We start from the raw sequence: 18,865 nt of genomic DNA, 5'->3' as shown, positions 1-18,865 counted from the left end.
TTTTCACTTCGATCCTCTTCTTCTTTTCCTCAAAACTCTTCTTGTGATCGCGCTTGCGCTTGAATTGCAAGAATATGAAGAAAAAAAACAGTTCGGTGATGAAGATTCTCGCAGGGAATTACTGAGAACTGATATGATTCTGATCGAATTTGGTGTGGCCTTGTGGAAAGTGGAATCTGTTTGTGTGAGTTGGCGCGTGATGAGTGGTATTGTTGCTGTGTATTGATGAGTTGGCCTGTATTTATAGCTGACATGTGTGATATCTGGACCAATAGCCTGCTGACACCTGTACTGGACTTGTTTGATTCGAACTTGGACAAAATTTGGGACTTAAGGACCTCCCTGCAAATTTTGGAACTTTGGGACCAATCTGCAATTTTAGTAAAAGGACTAAAAAACAGACTTTAAAACAATAAGGGACTGCACTGCAATTTTAGAAAAAGGACTAAAAACAAATTCAAAACTAAAAGGACTTAAATGCAATTTTCAAAACTTTGAAGGACTAAAATGAAAATAATAATAAAATTGGAATAAAATTGGTAAATTGGAAAAAACGTAAAGTGAAACCAATAAAAAACACAAAATGGACTAAAATGAACCAACTACATAAATGAGGTACTTCAAAGTAACCTCTCTCTGTCAAAATTTTGTGTGAAATGACCAAAATGCCCCTGGGGACTAAAATGACTCAAAATGACTCAAATGCAATTTTAAAATGGTTTTCTAACAGGGAATTAAAGCAAGAGTTTATACAAGCAAATTAAAAGACTCAGAGACAATTTTTAGGGGTTAAAAGAGTTTTAACACAGAAAATGACTAAAATGCCCTTAGGGACCAAACTGGCCCAAAATGGCTCAGATGCAATCTTGGAATGGATTTTAACATAGAAATGAAACAAAGATTTATACAAACAAATTGAAAAGGCTCAGAGACAATTTTCAAGGACTTAAAATGAATTTCGATGCATGAAATGACTAAAATACCCTTTTTATGAATTTTGCAAATAACATTGAAATAAAACGCAGAGAAAGATGCAATTGATCAGAGACAATTTCAAATAACTTGGAATGCAAGAAAGACCCTTTGGATGGTTTAAAATGCAAGCAAAAAAAATTGAGCCAGTATTTTTAGGTCCAAAATTAGGGTATAACAGCTGCCCCTATTTAAGTTTCTTTGTCCCGAGGGTCAAGAGACGAAGTCTTTGACTTGACGGGACGAAGATACTTAAATATTAACATTTGCACTATTTTTGGACATAAAAATACGCTCTCACATTTTCAAAACATGAATGCCATGCAGCATTTTGATTATGAATGCAAGACAATCAACTGGATTCTACAGAGCATGTCATATCACTGGGGATCTTGGTAGACATTGACAGGGTAGACAAACCAGGGGACAAAAGGTAGGTACAAGCTGCTCTTTGGATCGAACTAGCCACTTGACCATGTAATGCAAACAGAAGGTGAGTACAAGCTGTTCTTTGGATCGAACTCGCTGCTTGACTGGGAATAGAAATACAGGGAAGGTACAAGCTGTTCTTTGGATCGAACTTGTCACTTGCCCGGAAACATAGACACATAGGTAGATACAAGCTGTTCTTTGGATCGAACTTGCTACTTGATTGAAAATACAAATAGATAGGCAGGTACAAACTATTCTTTGGATCGAACTTGCTGTTTGGCCTGGAGACATAGACAAAAAGCTGATACAAGCTGTTCTTTGGATCGAACTTGTTGCTTGATCACTATCACAACATATAGGCAGGTGCAAACTGTTCTTTGGATCGAACTTGTCGTTTGACCGATAACAAAACATAAGCCGGGTACAAACTGTTCTTTGGATCGAACTTGTCGTTTGATCGGAAACACAGGCATATAAGCAGGTACAAGCTGTTCTTTGGATCGAACTAGCCACTTGACCAATAACAAGACATATAGCAAGATACATTGGAGGTTTGATTTAACAAGATACAAATTGAGGGTAGACTGACATTGGAGGTTTGATTGAAACCATCCATAAAGGAGAACACTTTGGACTGAGCAGTACTGTCAACGAGCACGTCAATATGAGGCAATGGGAAGTTATCTTTCGGACTGGCTTTATTCAGATCTTTGTAATCAACACACATTCGAACTTTCCCATCTTTCTTTGGTACTGGTACAATGTTGGCAATCCACTCAGGATATTCAACTGTCATGAGGAAGCCCGCATCAATTTGCTTTTACACCTCAGCCTTGATCTTAAGAGCCATGTCTGGACGGGACCTTCTCAATTTCTGTTTGACAGGAGGACATTCAGGTCTTGTCGGTATCCGATGCTCCACAATCTTGGGATCTAGGCCCGGCATATCTTCATAGGACCATGCAAAGACATCTGGATAATAATGGAGAAGCTGAGTAATCTTCTTTTTCACTTCTGGCTCAAGTGCAACACCAATCTTGATCTCTCGCTTGTTCTCTTCAGTACCCAGATTAATAAGCTCAATCTCTTCCTGGTGAAGCTGAATGGCTCTTCTTTCTTGCTCAAGTAGTCGAGTGATCTCATACGGTATCTATTCATCATCTTCCTCATCTTCAGCTTCATATACAGGGAATTCAAAATTTGGAGGAAACATAGGGTCACTGTGTTCAACGAGTTTATTATGGTTCAATCTGCATAATATGATTGGGATGATTTTAGAAAAATGTTTTTCATGCAGATTTTTGGAATTAATAAGAAAATACAGATGTTTTGGTTTTTTCTGGCATTACCATTATTTCCAAGAAAAAGGCACTAAAAAGTAAAAAAAACAAAGAGTCGCAGAAAAGACGACAACTTTTATTGATAACGGCAATGCCGAAACAAACATGCCCTTACAAGGTCATCACTTTCGCCTCGGGCAGAGCGAAAGGATTGTTATTTTGAAAGAAAAGCATGAGCAACAAGACACAGTACATGGAAGCATGCATGACTAAAGGAACATCAATGGCCTCCCAATTTCTCACGGTGCCTCCTGGTACAACAAACGTAGGCACATAACTACTTTCAGCAGCATCTTCAGTAATAGCATTAATAAACCCAGCACTATAGAAAGTTCCTGTTGAAACGCCTGAGGTCGGGGAGAACCCAAGGCCCTCTTTACTCTTGTTCTCCAAAATCTGTATCACTTTGCCCCAGCCAGCAGCTTGCCCTTCTTGAACAGCCTTCTGGGCGTCTTTCAATGAAGCCATACTAGCATTAGCCCTCCGGGGCTCTGCACCTTCAACAGTCAAGCCTTGAAATGATGTCCCTTCAGCAGACCCTGCTTCAACACAAGAGAAGGATGACAATTGGCTAACCAGATACGCTTCTTCACCATGTACAGTGACAAGCTTACCATTCCTTACAAACTTGAGCTTTTGATGCAGAGTGGAAGTTACTGCCCCAGCATCGTGAATCCACGGCCTTCCGAGGAGGCAACTGTAAGAAGCATTGATGTCCATGACCTGGAAAGTGATTTGGAACGTCTCAGGACCAATGGTAATTGGCAGATCTACCTCTCTAAGAACATCCTTACGAGATCCGTCAAACGCCTTAACCAAGTAGCTGCTTCCCCTTAGAGAAAGTCCATGATGATTCAACTGTGTCAGTGTAGACTCAGGAATTACATTTAAGGATGATCCAGTGTCCACCAACACATTGGATATCATGTCAGACTTACAGTGCACTGAGATATGCAAAGCTAAGTTGTGGTATCTCCCTGCTTCGGTAATGTTACCCACTATTCCATCGAACTGATCCACGGAAACTTCATGATCAACATAGGCCTGTTCCAGTACCTTCATCAACACTTTCTTGTGGGCTTCTGAGCTCAGGAGCAGAGACAAGATGGATATTTTTGACGGAGTTTGCAGCAGTTGGTCTAAAATCTTATAATCGCTCTTTTTAATAAGCCTTAGAATTTCGTCCAGATTAGACTCTTCAATAGACTGGCCTGATGGGCCGGTGTTCTTGTCAACAGTAGGAGCAACTGGTTGAGTTATTGTGGCAACAGGTGTAACCACCTTCTTTTGGAACAAGGGTGGACGGACCTTTCAGCTTCTTAGAGTTGTAATTTCTCCAGCAACGTTATCAACCGTAACTGGGGATACCAGAGGTACTTCTACCCCGTTCTCAATCATAGTTGCATCATACTTGTAGGGGATTGCCTTAGTAGAAGCATAAGATACCGGGCCAGGTAACCTGATTACTAAGGGTTCAACATTCCCTGCCTGTGGCACACCCCTAGCAGGAGAATCATGAAACACTGGCACAATCACACAAACATCACCGGCAATCAAGTGTTTGCTATCCATTAGGCTTTGTATATCACCTCGCACCACACAACAACCCATAGGATTTTGAAGACATTCTGAACAAGAAGCATGATCGTGATTAAACAAAGAAGCTTGGCAAAGTTTGACATGTAGCGGCACCAAAGGAGTAGCAACATTATGGACATCTAAAGCGGGAGCCTTTTGAGGAACACGAACTCCTTCGAAAGCCTCGATCATGTTAACAGCGGCATGGTTTGGAAGTGGATTGTCAAGGACATGAGGAACACTATTTTCAAAAATCAACCGTCCTCTGTCTATCAGGTCCTTTACAACGTACTTCAGAGCATAGCAACCTTCCACATCGTGGCCTTGAGCGCCCTGATGGAATTCACATGTGAGATCTTGTCGGAACCTAGGAGGCAATGGCGTAGGCGGAGGCTTGCCTGGTCTGGTGATGCAATGGCCTTTAGCGAGTAGAGTTGGGAGCAGATCCACATACCGCATTGGTATTGGTGGAAAATAAGTCTTGGGCCGAGGACCCTGTTGTTGCTGCTGTTGCTGTTGAGCAGGAGGCTGCTGTTGTACCTGTTGAGCAATGGCATTAACGGGCACTGGTGGTTGACCCGGTGGCAGAGGATATTGCTGGTAGAATGGTGGGAAGTAAGGATGTTGAGAGTACTGCATATATTGGTAGGGCAGAGGTAACTGAGCAGCAGCTGTAGCCTGGTTACCAGATACCATCCTTACTTTGGATTCTTTCTTCTTATGGTGGCCATTACCATACTTCTTTGGCACGCTAGCTGATGACTTACCTTTTTCGAGAACAATGATACCTTCTCTGACAGCCTCCTCTAGACGAGTTCCCATAGTAACCATATCGGAGAAATTATTTGGAGCAGAGACTATCATTCTTTCAACATATTCCTTCTTCAAAGTTTTCAGGAATGTTTGTGTCAGTTCTTCCTCATCAAGCCGAGGAGAAACACGGGCAGCTTCCCCTCTCCATCTCTGAGCATATTCACGGAAGGTTTCATCTGACTTCTGAGACAAAGACTTAAGAGAATCCCTATTTGGCTTCAAGCGGGTGTTAAACTCATAATGATTTTCAAAAGCAGCAGCGAGTTCCTCAAAAGTATGGATATTGTCTTTGCTTAAACCAGTGTACCAGTCTGCCGTATCTTCCATCAAGCTATCCTGGAAGCAGTGGATAATCAATGCATCATTATCTGCGTAGTTGGTCATCTTTCGGACGTACCGAATGACATGGCTATGTGGACAAGAAGATCGATTATATTTGTCAAAATCTGGCACTTTGAACTTCCTAGGAACCTCAAATCGGGATACCAGGCATAGATCACGAGCCTTAGCAGAAACACCATTCCCACGGCTAGCTTTGACCTCACGGAGCTCTCCGGCCAGCTCTCTTAACTGTTTTCTCATAGCCTCCATTATAGGGTCTTGTCCACGCGGAGTGTCAACATCGATTACCTGATGCACAGTGTGTACAACAGGATCGGTAACAACAGTAGTCACTTGAGGCATAGAGGTAGATGTAGAAGCAAAAGTTGTCACAGGAATCTGTCCTTGATGGGCAATACCAGAAACACCGGTTGCAGTATTAGGAGCATAGAAAGCTGAGAGTCCATAAGGGCGGCCATTGGGCATAACAAACCGAGCATCAGAAGCCACAGTGGATAATGGGATGGATGGAATCATTTCAGTAGAAGCTGGAACAGATGTGGCCAGTTGTTCTTGTGCAGCCATCATAGTAGACATAGCTTCATGGGCCTTAGCTAAGTCTTCTTTCATAGCAGCCAATTCAGCACGGAGCTGAGCATTCTCTTCTTCAAAGTTAGCCATGTTTCTTCTCTTGTATAATCTTGTTTGATGAACTCTATCTGGTTGGTGAATCTTGCGTGCACGAGCCACTTTTCAGACTGCGGCGGAAAAACCAGGAGGCAATGAGCACGAGGGAAGTCTTTTGTGACCAATGAATGCATATGATGCATGAGATGCATATGCGAAAAAAAGACTTTTTTTGTGTTAACAGAGGGTTTTAGACAAATTAGAAATTTGTAAACATTACTAAACAAACTGAAACATTTAAACATCACAAGGTCTTACAAGATAACTCCCTTTGAAATACTAAGCCAAGGGATAGACTTTGAAATGTATAACATCAATAACAACTGGAAATAACTACAGAAATCCTCAAACATAGGAAGTGGAAGTATCATCCTCAGACTCAGACTCAGACTCGTAGCTGCAATATCGGGCATAGAAGTCACGGGCCCCCCTAGCCCTCTTGGAGTCCCTCATAAGTAACTTATCCTTTTCTTCAATTTCTCTCCTAGCTTTAGCCAACTCCTTCTTCAATGTCAAAACTTCATAAGTCTTCTGTTCATCTTTTCCATCCAAAGTCATGATCAAATTCTCGGCCTCGTAGTATCTAGCCTTCCACTGATGCTTCTCTCGGCTCTCCATAGCTAGATGCTCCTGATACATCTCTTGAGTAGGCACAAGTAAAGGCAGAGGCATGGATGGAGTAGATGCGGACACATATCTCATGGCGGGGTAAGGCATGCCAATCTTCTCGGCCTAATTTATCACCCACTGAGTATAGGCCTCATGAGCAATACCGGACCTTACACCCATATGCTTCACCTCTTTCTTCCGAAGCTTGGACCAAGCCTCTATGAAATCTTCTCTTATTCCTGTGGGAGCATTAGAGTAATGGAAGAAGTAAGGAGATGTAGCAAGATAGATAGGCTTCTCTTTCATCGGGAAACCAAATTGTCGCAAGGCGAGCTCCGGGTTATAGTTGATTCCACCTCGGGTACCAAGAAGAGGTACATTAAGAAACTTTCCACCACCGAAGATAATTTCTTTGACTCTAGCAGCGGGAGTGAGCCAAACCACTTCATTAGGGGTGAGAGCCATGATCCTCTGTGAAATAGTCCAATTCTCTGGATTATCATGGAAAGACTTCGAAAGGTGCGAAATAAACCACCTATAGAGGAGAGGTACACAGCAAAGAATGCATCCACGACCTTTGCCGGATCGATCATGAATAGCATGGTATGTATCAGCTAGCAAAGTAGGAACCAGATTCTTGGAGTGGAAGATCATAATAGCATTCATGTCCACGAAGTCATCAAGATTCGGAAAGAGAATAAGTCCATAGATGAGTAGTGCAAGAATAGCCTCAAGAGTGTCCTGACAAGTAGTTTTGAGGTTGGCTTTCTCAAGTAAATACTCCAAAGTGAATCCTCGGATGTGAGCCTTAGTGACAAGATTCTTGGAAACATCGGAAGTCTTGAGGTAGAGATCACGGGCAATAACCAAAGGAGTAGGGGGATGCTCAAGACCCGTGAAAGGTACCCCCTTAGCAATAGATAGATCTATCAAGCAAGAATAATCCTCGAGTGTGGGTACCAACTGAAAGTCGGGAAAAGTGAAGCACCAATAGTCCCGATCATAAAAATGCACTAGAGTGTGTACAAGCTTCTCATCCATATTAGTCTGGAGAAGAGTAAGTAAGGCCCCGTAACGATGTCGTAAATCGGTCGGATCCTTGATCTTGAGTGCCAAATCTCTCAAACTAGCCAAATCCACTTCCTTGAACTTGTAGGATTTAGTTTTCCCCATTCCTACAATGTTTACAAATTCAATTCGTCTAAGCCCTTCGATAAATGTATGGAAAAAGTTTACGCATGTATGCATGTATGCATGATCCTGTTCAAGTACGGAGAAAACATGGTGGGTTGAAATTCAAAGTCAAGGAGTCATGGGTGGACACGGTGCCGGTGAATCTAGGGCTTTGGATGATAGTAACCGGGTTCTAAAAAGTTCCCAAGTTGCAACCTCTCCGACGTATATCATGGTGCCACGAGACAAACACTCGCTCCGTGATTATCCGTAAGAAGGTCTAACTTGAGTGTAGTATCGCGTGACGACTAAAGCTCGAGACAACACTCGGTTTAGCCTCCGCACTACATCCTAAAAAATGGCCATGGATGGGTTTGGTTATCTACGGTTCATAGCGTCATAGAACAATTAGAAGTAAAGTGCCTAAACGCGACAACACGCGCCGACAACATCACCCCCAAAATGCCTCAGCTATGTGGGATTGATCGCATAATCCAGTACACGAGGCAACCCTCGGAATGAATTGTCGATTATATCCCACCTAAATCCTAAGTTTACTTAGCCCGGGTGTAGGATTTTGATATTCTCACCCCCACACGTTAGCAAGAATTTAAACATTTACTCACATAAGAAAGCAAAAAAAAGCAAGTAAAAACAAATGCGCAAGCGTGGAAATAAAGACTAGGCGTAACTCTCGAAAATCCCCAGTGAAGTCGCCAACTGTTTTATCTTGGTTTTTCGGGTGTCAAACATTGGTTAAGTTTGAACCTCTTTAACCTTTGATATCTCATTTTTTCTTGGGAAGGGAAAAATAAGAAAAACCCTTGAGAATCGAGGTCCGGGAGTTGTTTTCGTCATAGGAAGGTGTTAGGCACCCATAACGACTATAGTATCCTATAGGAACCGTCTTTACTTTCTACGCACGCGCTTTATTTTTAAATGCTATTTGAAAAATGATATTTACACCTAAGAGTTTACTAAGTCAAGAATTGGAGGGAGAAGGAGGTGTTTGAATTTTTGTTTTATTGGACTTGGAGAAGTTTTTGACTTCTTGCCTACATACCCTTTTAAGGGATCAAACTCCATGTAGTTCTCTTCCAAAAAATGTTTTCGTTTTTGTTGGTTGATTTTAATTTTGAAAATGGAATTTTGAAGAATAAGAGAGAGAGGCCTCAAGAGCATAAGGTTTGGAAAAATGTGAGGTGGAATTAGTTATTTTGCAAAAGAAGTCTAAGTACGATTAAAGTTCATTAAGATTTTGTTTAAGAAAACAAAGGGAAAATTCAATGGGATTTTGATCCCAAGGTTTATTTGGAAAATCATTTGAGTGATGTTGTTCATGTTTTTTGAAAAAGAGAATTTTTCTAAGTATCGTGATTCCTAAGCATACATCTAAAGCATACATTCCCTAATCATACATCTAAAGTATCCATGTGATGTGTGTGCATGTGTCGGTGCTTGTGTCGGTGTACATCATCAGAGTCCATTGTCCTTTACATCATTTGCCCTAGTTTACATTCTACGGTCTTGCAAGAAAAGTAAATGACATGAAAGTAAAATTACAAGTCCCTAATTTACATTCTAATATTGCAAAGAAACTTAAATTGCAAGAAAGATAAATGCTAGAAAATAAGAGATGAAATGCTAATGGGACAAAGGATGGAAATGCATGCAAGGGTTAGTACCACAATATAGAAAAAAACCAAGTATCAACCAAATATAACAAGTGCAACATAACAAGCAAAACACATTGAACCTTGACCTTTTTAGACATTTTGGAAGGATAAAACCATAGAAACAAAATACAAAGGCATACAAGTAATCAAAAAATCATGAACATGCATTTTGACGCATTTTGAACACAAGAAATTATCAAGAATCAAGGAAAGATAAAAATGCAAAAAGTTGACATGACAATATGCTTAAAATAAATTATCATGAATATTGTAAAATATTGATCCAATGGTCCTAATATCATAACAAATTTCCTAAGTCATGATGCAAGGATCAAAAGAATCAATATATCACAATACTCGTGATAATTCACATGAGCATACTTATCATATTCATCTCTACATTTTTTAATCAACAATTAAGAACAAATATCCAAGAAACAAAAAAAAAAACACTACCAAATATATTCTTTTATATTTTTCCAGAGGTAAAACAACAAGTAAAAGATCAGGAATATTCACAAAAAAACATAGAAAAAATTCATGGAGATTTTCATGATATTTTTTACATAAAACATGTACACAGGGAGTCCAAATAGAACTAACGGAGGTGTGTATGGCAAGAAAAGCAAGGCAACAAGCCCAAGCCCAAAGCGAAATGAACCAAACCCATCAGGGAATCACCAGAACCGTATGATTGATCCAAATAGGCTAACCCTAGATCTAACGGTGGAATGCTTGGTCCAGGGGTGAACCAGACTGGTTCAAACGAACTGGTCCGGTTCATGCTCCCTTATAAACACAAGAGACCGGTCCAACCTTATTTCCACTCTTCGTTTCTCTCTCTAGGGTTTGTTTTAGAGCGAGATGCTCTCCCCTCTCTACATCTCCGGCGGGTTTCACCGCCGCCGGCGAAGATTACGTTGTCTTCTACCTTTGTAATACCTAGACTCTCCGATCTAAGACTTATTTCACTCCTCTTTTCACAAAAAACACAAATCCAAAGCTTAAAACACAAGAACTTCAACGAATCGGCGTAGATCGAGCTTAAATGTAACGCCCATTTTTATTCTATTACTTTTAATAGATGTGTGAATATTTTTATATGACTTTATCTGTTAAATATATGATTTTATGTGAAATATGTGTTTTTGGTGATTTTATGTGATATATGGTGTGATGCTATTTTACTATATAATTTAGGAAGTTGTATAATATTTAAATGAATGTTGTTATTATTTGATAGAAATAATAGGAGAAATAGAAATAGGCAAAATTATTATTTATTTTAGTTAATGGGAATTAAGTAAATAATTATGAGAGTTTAGTGGGAGTTAAATGAAAATAAAGGAGTTATATTTTTGGGAGTAAAAGAAAGAAAAAGTCAGAACAGAAACATTTTCACGTACAATTGAGAAAAACTGGTTTTTGGGAGAGAAAGAGGAGAAGAACCAAGAGAAAGCTAGGAGAAGAGCTAGGAAGAGAGAATCCAACCGTTTTTGCTGTAGAATTTGCTGAATTAAGGTAAGGGTGGGATTCCTTTCACTAATAATATGTATAATTCTGAAATTTGATGAATTGTTGTATTCTTGATTTTAGGGTTAGAAAGTTATGCTAGACTGCTATAATGAAATGAATTATGTTGAGGATCATGTTTTCTATGTTGTTTTGACTGCTATGTTGATGAAAATTGAGAATTAGGTTAAAAGTGGTGAATTGATGACTAGATGGTGGGAAACCATAGAATTGATGTAGAAAAACGTTTACATATCATAGGGTAACCATAGTACATTGTTTCAGTCAATTTAGGGTCAATTATGAACCTCAAAAGGGCTTAGAATGGTAAAAATCGCATTGTTGAAAAGCTGTTTTTTTTGACCTGTTACTGTCAAAAACGTGGCACGTTTTGGGAATCGTGGCACGATTTTAAAATGTCGAAAGTTGGGTTTTTCTGGTAGTAAAAACGTGGCACGTTTTCCAAAATCGTGACACGTTTTCTGCAAACTCTTTCCTCGATTGTTCACTGATTTTCACCTGCTTCTGTGTTGAATTATCTTTCGGTGTAAACATGAAAGTTGTAGATAATTAAGTTAGCTTTATAATGGCCTTGGTTTGGAGTGGAAAAGATTTGTAGATTTTGAGTTATGATAAAAATAGTTCAGGTGGGTCTTCAGAAAATTTTAAGAAAACTTAGCATAACTAATCTCTAGTTAGTCCAAAAACTTATGGTTGGTTTCCCAACTTCAAACTTAAGTGTTAGGGATTTAGTTGAGGTGTTTTATGGATATTTGACTTATGTTCTATTGATCAAAACTTAATTGCTTTTGGGGCATGTTTTAGACTTTGAAATGAATGTAATTGATTTATATATATGCTATGTTGTTGATTTCCGTTGTTGATGTCGTTGTATCATTTGATGTCGAAGTTGGGGAGTGTGTCATAATTGTTTTAGGCACATATGTTGTTGTTATAGTCGTTGTTGAAGTTGTATGTTGATATACACAAGTTGAGTCCATTTGCATACTCACATCTGTTGGGGGCTTATGCCCTGGAATGTTCATCATTCAACCCGTTGGGGGCTTATGCCCTGGAATGTTTATCATTCACCTGTTGGGGGCTTATGCCCTGGGATGCTTTAACCATCCAAATCGTTGGGGGCTTATGCCCTGGAATGCTTAGCATTCAACGCGCGTAGATTGGTACCACCTGCATGATGCATTGGTTGTTGTTGTCGTAGCATTGTTGGGTTGTTGTTGTCGTTGTAGCATTGTCGAGTTGTTGTCGTTGTCGCATTGTTGAATTGTCGGTGTCGTTGTGGATAACATTGTTGTTGTTGTTGTTGTACCTTGTTGCTGAAAATAATTATGTCGTTGTTTATGTGTTTATTTAAATACATTATTAATGATGCCTGTTGTGATATGCTTTGTTGTTTTCATTAATTTGATGAATTATATATTATTATTATTGGATAAGTTTCTCACCCCTTCTGCGTATATGTTGCCTCGACCGTGGGTAATGTGCAGGTACTGATGACTTGTAGGTTTGGTCGGCTCAAGTGTCTAGGGCTCTGATACATATTAGGATGGGGAAATCGTTGCGAATGTCTTCTCATTCTTTTATGTATCATATTTTGAAAAGACCTCGTTGTTGGATTTATCATTGTTGAGGATAATGTCTATTACGTTGAGGCCTTTGTGCCAAGATTTTCATTGATGTTGAATTTGGTTGAAACTATATTTTTAAAGAATTATTCCGCTGCAGTTTATTAAGATATTCTAAACATTGATTTTAAGTAAATAGATATTTCCTATTTATGAATTTTTGAAAAGTAGTGTGACACTCCGTTGTGTGATTACTCTGATTATAATAATTAATATTACGTTGTTGGGAGAACGGGGTGTTACAATTGGTATCAGAGCAGGTCGGTCCGTCCGACCAATTAGTAGAGTCGTGTCGAGCCTAGTAGTGTTGTGTGACAATTTTGTATTGTCCTTGTTGTCCTGTTTGTTGTTTGTTGTGTAACCCTTTGTATGGACTGGTTGGAGTACAACCATGTCCATATTAATTGTTTTAGTAAGTCGGTGTGTTTTTCTTCTGCCGAAGAAGAGAGTGGAGCAGAATTGTTATCTACTAAGCAGCTGAAGCAGTTAGAGCATGATGGAAACTTGATGTTCTCTTTAATGGCGTATTTGTCTGTGGAGAATCAGGCTGTGATTGATAGGTTGCCGGTTGTAAATGAATTTCCTGAAGTTTTTCCTGATGAGATTCCAGATGTGCCACCAGAGAGGGAGGTTGAATTTTCGATTGATCTTGTACCGGGTACGAAGCCTGTGTCGATGGCTCCTTACCGTATGTCAGCCCCCGAGTTGGCAGAATTGAAGAAGCAGTTGGAAGAATTGCTTGATAAGAAGTTTGTAAGACCGAGTGTCTCACCCTGGGGAGCGCCGGTATTGTTGGTGAAGAAGAAGGATGGTAGCATGAGATTGTGCATAGATTACCGTCAGCTTAATAAAGTGACGATAAAGAATAGGTATCCACTTCCGAGGATTGATGACTTGATGGATCAATTAGTGGGTGCACGTGTGTTCAGTAAAATCGATTTGAGGTCAGGTTACCATCAGATTAAGGTGAAGGATGAAGATATACAAAAGACGGCCTTTAGGACACGGTATGGGCACTATGAATATAAAGTGATGCCTTTCGGTGTTACTAATGCGCCTGGTGTGTTCATGGAGTATATGAACAGAATTTTTCATGCTTTTCTAGATAAATTTGTGGTTGTATTTATTGATGATATTTTGATTTATTCTAAGAATGAAGAAGAACATGCAGAACATTTGAAGATTGTTTTACAGGTGCTGAAAGAAAAGAAGCTGTATGCAAAACTGTCAAAGTGCGAGTTCTGGTTAAGTGAAGTAAGTTTCCTTGGCCATATTATTTCTGGAAGTGGTATTGCAGTTGACCCGTCGAAAGTTGAAGCGGTATCGCAATGGGAGACTCCTAAGTCAGTTACGGAGATTAGAAGTTTCCTTGGCTTGGCTGGTTATTACCGTAGATTTATCGAAGGATTTTCGAAGTTGGCACTTCCATTGACTCAGTTGACCTGTAAAGGTAAAGCTTTTGTGTGGGATGCTCAGTGTGAGAGTAATTTCAATGAGTTGAAGCGAAGATTGACGACGGCTCCAATTTTAATTTTGCCAGAGCCAGATAAACCTTTAGTTGTTTATTGTGATGCGTCCAAGTTGGGCTTGGGTGGTGTGCTGATGCAAGATGGTAAGGTAGTGGCTTATGCTTCTAGACAGTTGAGAATTCATGAGAAAAATTATCCTACACATGATTTAGAGTTGGCTGCTGTGGTTTTTGTGTTGAAAATTTGGAGACATTATTTATATGGTTCCAGATTTGAAGTGTTTAGTGATCATAAAAGTTTGAAATATTTATTTGATCAAAAGGAGTTGAATATGAGGCAGAGAAGGTGGCTAGAGTTGTTGAAGGATTATGATTTTGGTTTGAATTATCATCCGGGTAAAGCCAATGTGGTTGCAGATGCCTTGAGTAGGAAAACATTGCACATGTCGGCTATGATGGTGAAAGAATTTGAATTGCTAGAGCAGTTTAGAGACTTGAGTCTTGTTTGTGAATTGGCACCTCAGAGTGTGCAGTTGGGTATGTTGAAGATTAATAACGATTTCTTGAAGAGTATCAAAGAAGCCCAGGAAGCTGATGTGAAATTTGTAGACTTGATGGCTGCTAGTAATCAGAATGCAGATGGTGATTTTCAGGTTGATGATCAAGGAGTGTTGAGATTCCGAGGCAGGATTTGTATCCCTGATAATAATGAATTGAAAAAGTTAATTTTAGAAGAAAGTCACAGAAGTAGCTTGAGTATCCATCCGGGAGCTACAAAAATGTACCATGACTTGAAGAAACTGTTTTGGTGGTCTGGGTTGAAGCGTGATGTCGCACAATTTGTTTATGCGTGTTTGACTTGTCAGAAATCGAAAGTTGAACATCAGAAGCCTGCTGGTTTGTTGACGCCTTTAGATGTGCCGGAATGGAAATGGGATAGCATCTCCATGGACTTTGTGACGAGTTTACCAAACACTCAAAGAGGGCATGATTCCATTTGGGTTGTTGTCGATAGATTGACGAAGTCGGCACATTTTATTCCAATTAATATCACTTATTCGGTAGCTCAGTTGGCGGAGATTTATATTCATAATATTGTGAAGTTGCATGGTGTCCCGTCGAGTATTGTGTCGGATAGAGATCCGAGGTTCACTTCTAGATTTTGGAAAAGCTTGCAAGAAGCTTTGGGCTCTCAGTTGAAGTTGAGTTCAGCGTATCATCCGCAAACGGATGGTCAATCAGAAAGAACGATTCAATCATTAGAAGACTTGTTGAGGGTGTGTGTACTTGAGCAAGGTGGAGCTTGGGACAGTCACCTACCATTGATAGAGTTCACGTACAACAATAGTTACCATTCGAGTATTGGTATGGCACCTTTCGAAGCTTTATATGGTCGAAGGTGTAGGACTCCTTTATGTTGGTTTGAGTCGGGTGAAAGTATTGTGTTGGGACCTGAAATAGTTCAGCAGACTACGGAGAAGGTCAAGATGATAAGAGAGCATATGAAAGCGTCGCAGAGTCGACAGAAGAGCTATCATGACAAGCGTAGGAAGGACCTTGAGTTCCAAGAGGGTGACCATGTGTTCTTGAGAGTCACTCCTATGACCGGTGTGGGTCGTGCTTTGAAGTCCAAGAAGTTGACTCCAAAGTTTATTGGTCCTTATCAAATATCTGAGAGAATTGGCACGGTGGCTTATAGAGTTGGTTTGCCACCACATCTTTCGAACTTGCATGATGTGTTTCATGTGTCGAAACTTCGGAATTATGTAGCGGACCCTTCACATGTTATTCCTAAAGATGATGTGCAAGTTAGGGACAATCTTACGGTGGAAACTTTACCTTTGAGAATTGATGATCGTAAGGTGAAGACGTTGAGAGGCAAAGATATACCTCTAGTGAGGGTTGTTTGGGGAGGAGCAACTGGTGAAAGTCTTACTTGGGAGTTGGAGAGTAAGATGCAGGAGTCATATCCTGAGTTGTTTGCTTGAGGTAATATTTCGAGGACGAAATTCTATAAGTTGGGGAGAGTTGTAACGCCCATTTTTATTCTATTACTTTTAATAGATGTGTGAATATTTTTATATGACTTTATCTGTTAAATATATGATTTTATGTGAAATATGTGTTTTTGGTGATTTTATGTGATATATGGTGTGATGCTATTTTACTATATAATTTAGGAAGTTGTATAATATTTAAATGAATGTTGTTATTATTTGATAGAAATAATAGGAGAAATAGAAATAGGCAAAATTATTATTTATTTTAGTTAATGGGAATTAAGTAAATAATTATGAGAGTTTAGTGGGAGTTAAATGAAAATAAAGGAGTTATATTTTTGGGAGTAAAAGAAAGAAAAAGTCAGAACAGAAACATTTTCACGTACAATTGAGAAAAACTGGTTTTTGGGAGAGAAAGAGGAGAAGAACCAAGAGAAAGCTAGGAGAAGAGCTAGGAAGAGAGAATCCAACCGTTTTTGCTGTAGAATTTGCTGAATTAAGGTAAGGGTGGGATTCCTTTCACTAATAATATGTATAATTCTGAAATTTGATGAATTGTTGTATTCTTGATTTTAGGGTTAGAAAGTTATGCTAGACTGCTATAATGAAATGAATTATGTTGAGGATCATGTTTTCTATGTTGTTTTGACTGCTATGTTGATGAAAATTGAGAATTAGGTTAAAAGTGGTGAATTGATGACTAGATGGTGGGAAACCATAGAATTGATGTAGAAAAACGTTTACATATCATAGGGTAACCATAGTACATTGTTTCAGTCAATTTAGGGTCAATTATGAACCTCAAAAGGGCTTAGAATGGTAAAAATCGCATTGTTGAAAAGCTGTTTTTTTTGACCTGTTACTGTCAAAAACGTGGCACGTTTTGGGAATCGTGGCACGATTTTAAAATGTCGAAAGTTGGGTTTTTCTGGTAGTAAAAACGTGGCACGTTTTCCAAAATCGTGACACGTTTTCTGCAAACTCTTTCCTCGATTGTTCACTGATTTTCACCTGCTTCTGTGTTGAATTAGCTTTCGGTGTAAACATGAAAGTTGTAGATAATTAAGTTAGCTTTATAATGGCCTTGGTTTGGAGTGGAAAAGATTTGTAGATTTTGAGTTATGATAAAAATAGTTCAGGTGGGTCTTCAGAAAATTTTAAGAAAACTTAGCATAACTAATCTCTAGTTAGTCCAAAAACTTATGGTTGGTTTCCCAACTTCAAACTTAAGTGTTAGGGATTTAGTTGAGGTGTTTTATGGATATTTGACTTATGTTCTATTGATCAAAACTTAATTGCTTTTGGGGCATGTTTTAGACTTTGAAATGAATGTAATTGATTTATATATATGCTATGTTGTTGATTTCCGTTGTTGATGTCGTTGTATCATTTGATGTCGAAGTTGGGGAGTGTGTCATAATTGTTTTAGGCACATATGTTGTTGTTATAGTCGTTGTTGAAGTTGTATGTTGATATACACAAGTTGAGTCCATTTGCATACTCACATCTGTTGGGGGCTTATGCCCTGGAATGTTCATCATTCAACCCGTTGGGGGCTTATGCCCTGGAATGTTTATCATTCACCTGTTGGGGGCTTATGCCCTGGGATGCTTTAACCATCCAAATCGTTGGGGGCTTATGCCCTGGAATGCTTAGCATTCAACGCGCGTAGATTGGTACCACCTGCATGATGCATTGGTTGTTGTTGTCGTAGCATTGTTGGGTTGTTGTTGTCGTTGTAGCATTGTCGAGTTGTTGTCGTTGTCGCATTGTTGAATTGTCGGTGTCGTTGTGGATAACATTGTTGTTGTTGTTGTTGTACCTTGTTGCTGAAAATAATTATGTCGTTGTTTATGTGTTTATTTAAATACATTATTAATGATGCCTGTTGTGATATGCTTTGTTGTTTTCATTAATTTGATGAATTATATATTATTATTATTGGATAAGTTTCTCACCCCTTCTGCGTATATGTTGCCTCGACCGTGGGTAATGTGCAGGTACTGATGACTTGTAGGTTTGGTCGGCTCAAGTGTCTAGGGCTCTGATACATATTAGGATGGGGAAATCGTTGCGAATGTCTTCTCATTCTTTTATGTATCATATTTTGAAAAGACCTCGTTGTTGGATTTATCATTGTTGAGGATAATGTCTATTACGTTGAGGCCTTTGTGCCAAGATTTTCATTGATGTTGAATTTGGTTGAAACTATATTTTTAAAGAATTATTCCGCTGCAGTTTATTAAGATATTCTAAACATTGATTTTAAGTAAATAGATATTTCCTATTTATGAATTTTTGAAAAGTAGTGTGACACTCCGTTGTGTGATTACTCTGATTATAATAATTAATATTACGTTGTTGGGAGAACGGGGTGTTACAATTGGTATCAGAGCAGGTCGGTCCGTCCGACCAATTAGTAGAGTCGTGTCGAGCCTAGTAGTGTTGTGTGACAATTTTGTATTGTCCTTGTTGTCCTGTTTGTTGTTTGTTGTGTAACCCTTTGTATGGACTGGTTGGAGTACAACCATGTCCATATTAATTGTTTTAGTAAGTCGGTGTGTTTTTCTTCTGCCGAAGAAGAGAGTGGAGCAGAATTGTTATCTACTAAGCAGCTGAAGCAGTTAGAGCATGATGG

General features: G+C 39.2%; 2 long non-coding RNA genes across 2 annotated transcripts; both read left to right on the top strand.

The window, feature by feature from the left end:
- Positions 1–10,945: 10,945 nt before the first annotated feature.
- LOC146915646 (uncharacterized) lies at positions 10,946–12,858 on the top strand. The gene is made up of 2 exons (XR_015014707.1): positions 10,946–11,122; positions 12,622–12,858. It is a non-coding gene; the product is annotated as an uncharacterized LOC146915646 (long non-coding RNA).
- A 3,693-nt stretch (positions 12,859–16,551) lies between these two features.
- LOC146915645 (uncharacterized) lies at positions 16,552–18,464 on the top strand. The gene is made up of 2 exons (XR_015014706.1): positions 16,552–16,728; positions 18,228–18,464. It is a non-coding gene; the product is annotated as an uncharacterized LOC146915645 (long non-coding RNA).
- Positions 18,465–18,865: the final 401 nt, after the last annotated feature.

Source organism: Medicago sativa, chromosome 6, assembly GCF_051527215.1.
Source record: "Medicago sativa cultivar Bolivia chromosome 6, Bolivia_mono, whole genome shotgun sequence".
NCBI lineage: Eukaryota > Viridiplantae > Streptophyta > Magnoliopsida > Fabales > Fabaceae > Medicago > Medicago sativa.
This window is presented reverse-complemented; position numbering and strand designations above follow the sequence as displayed.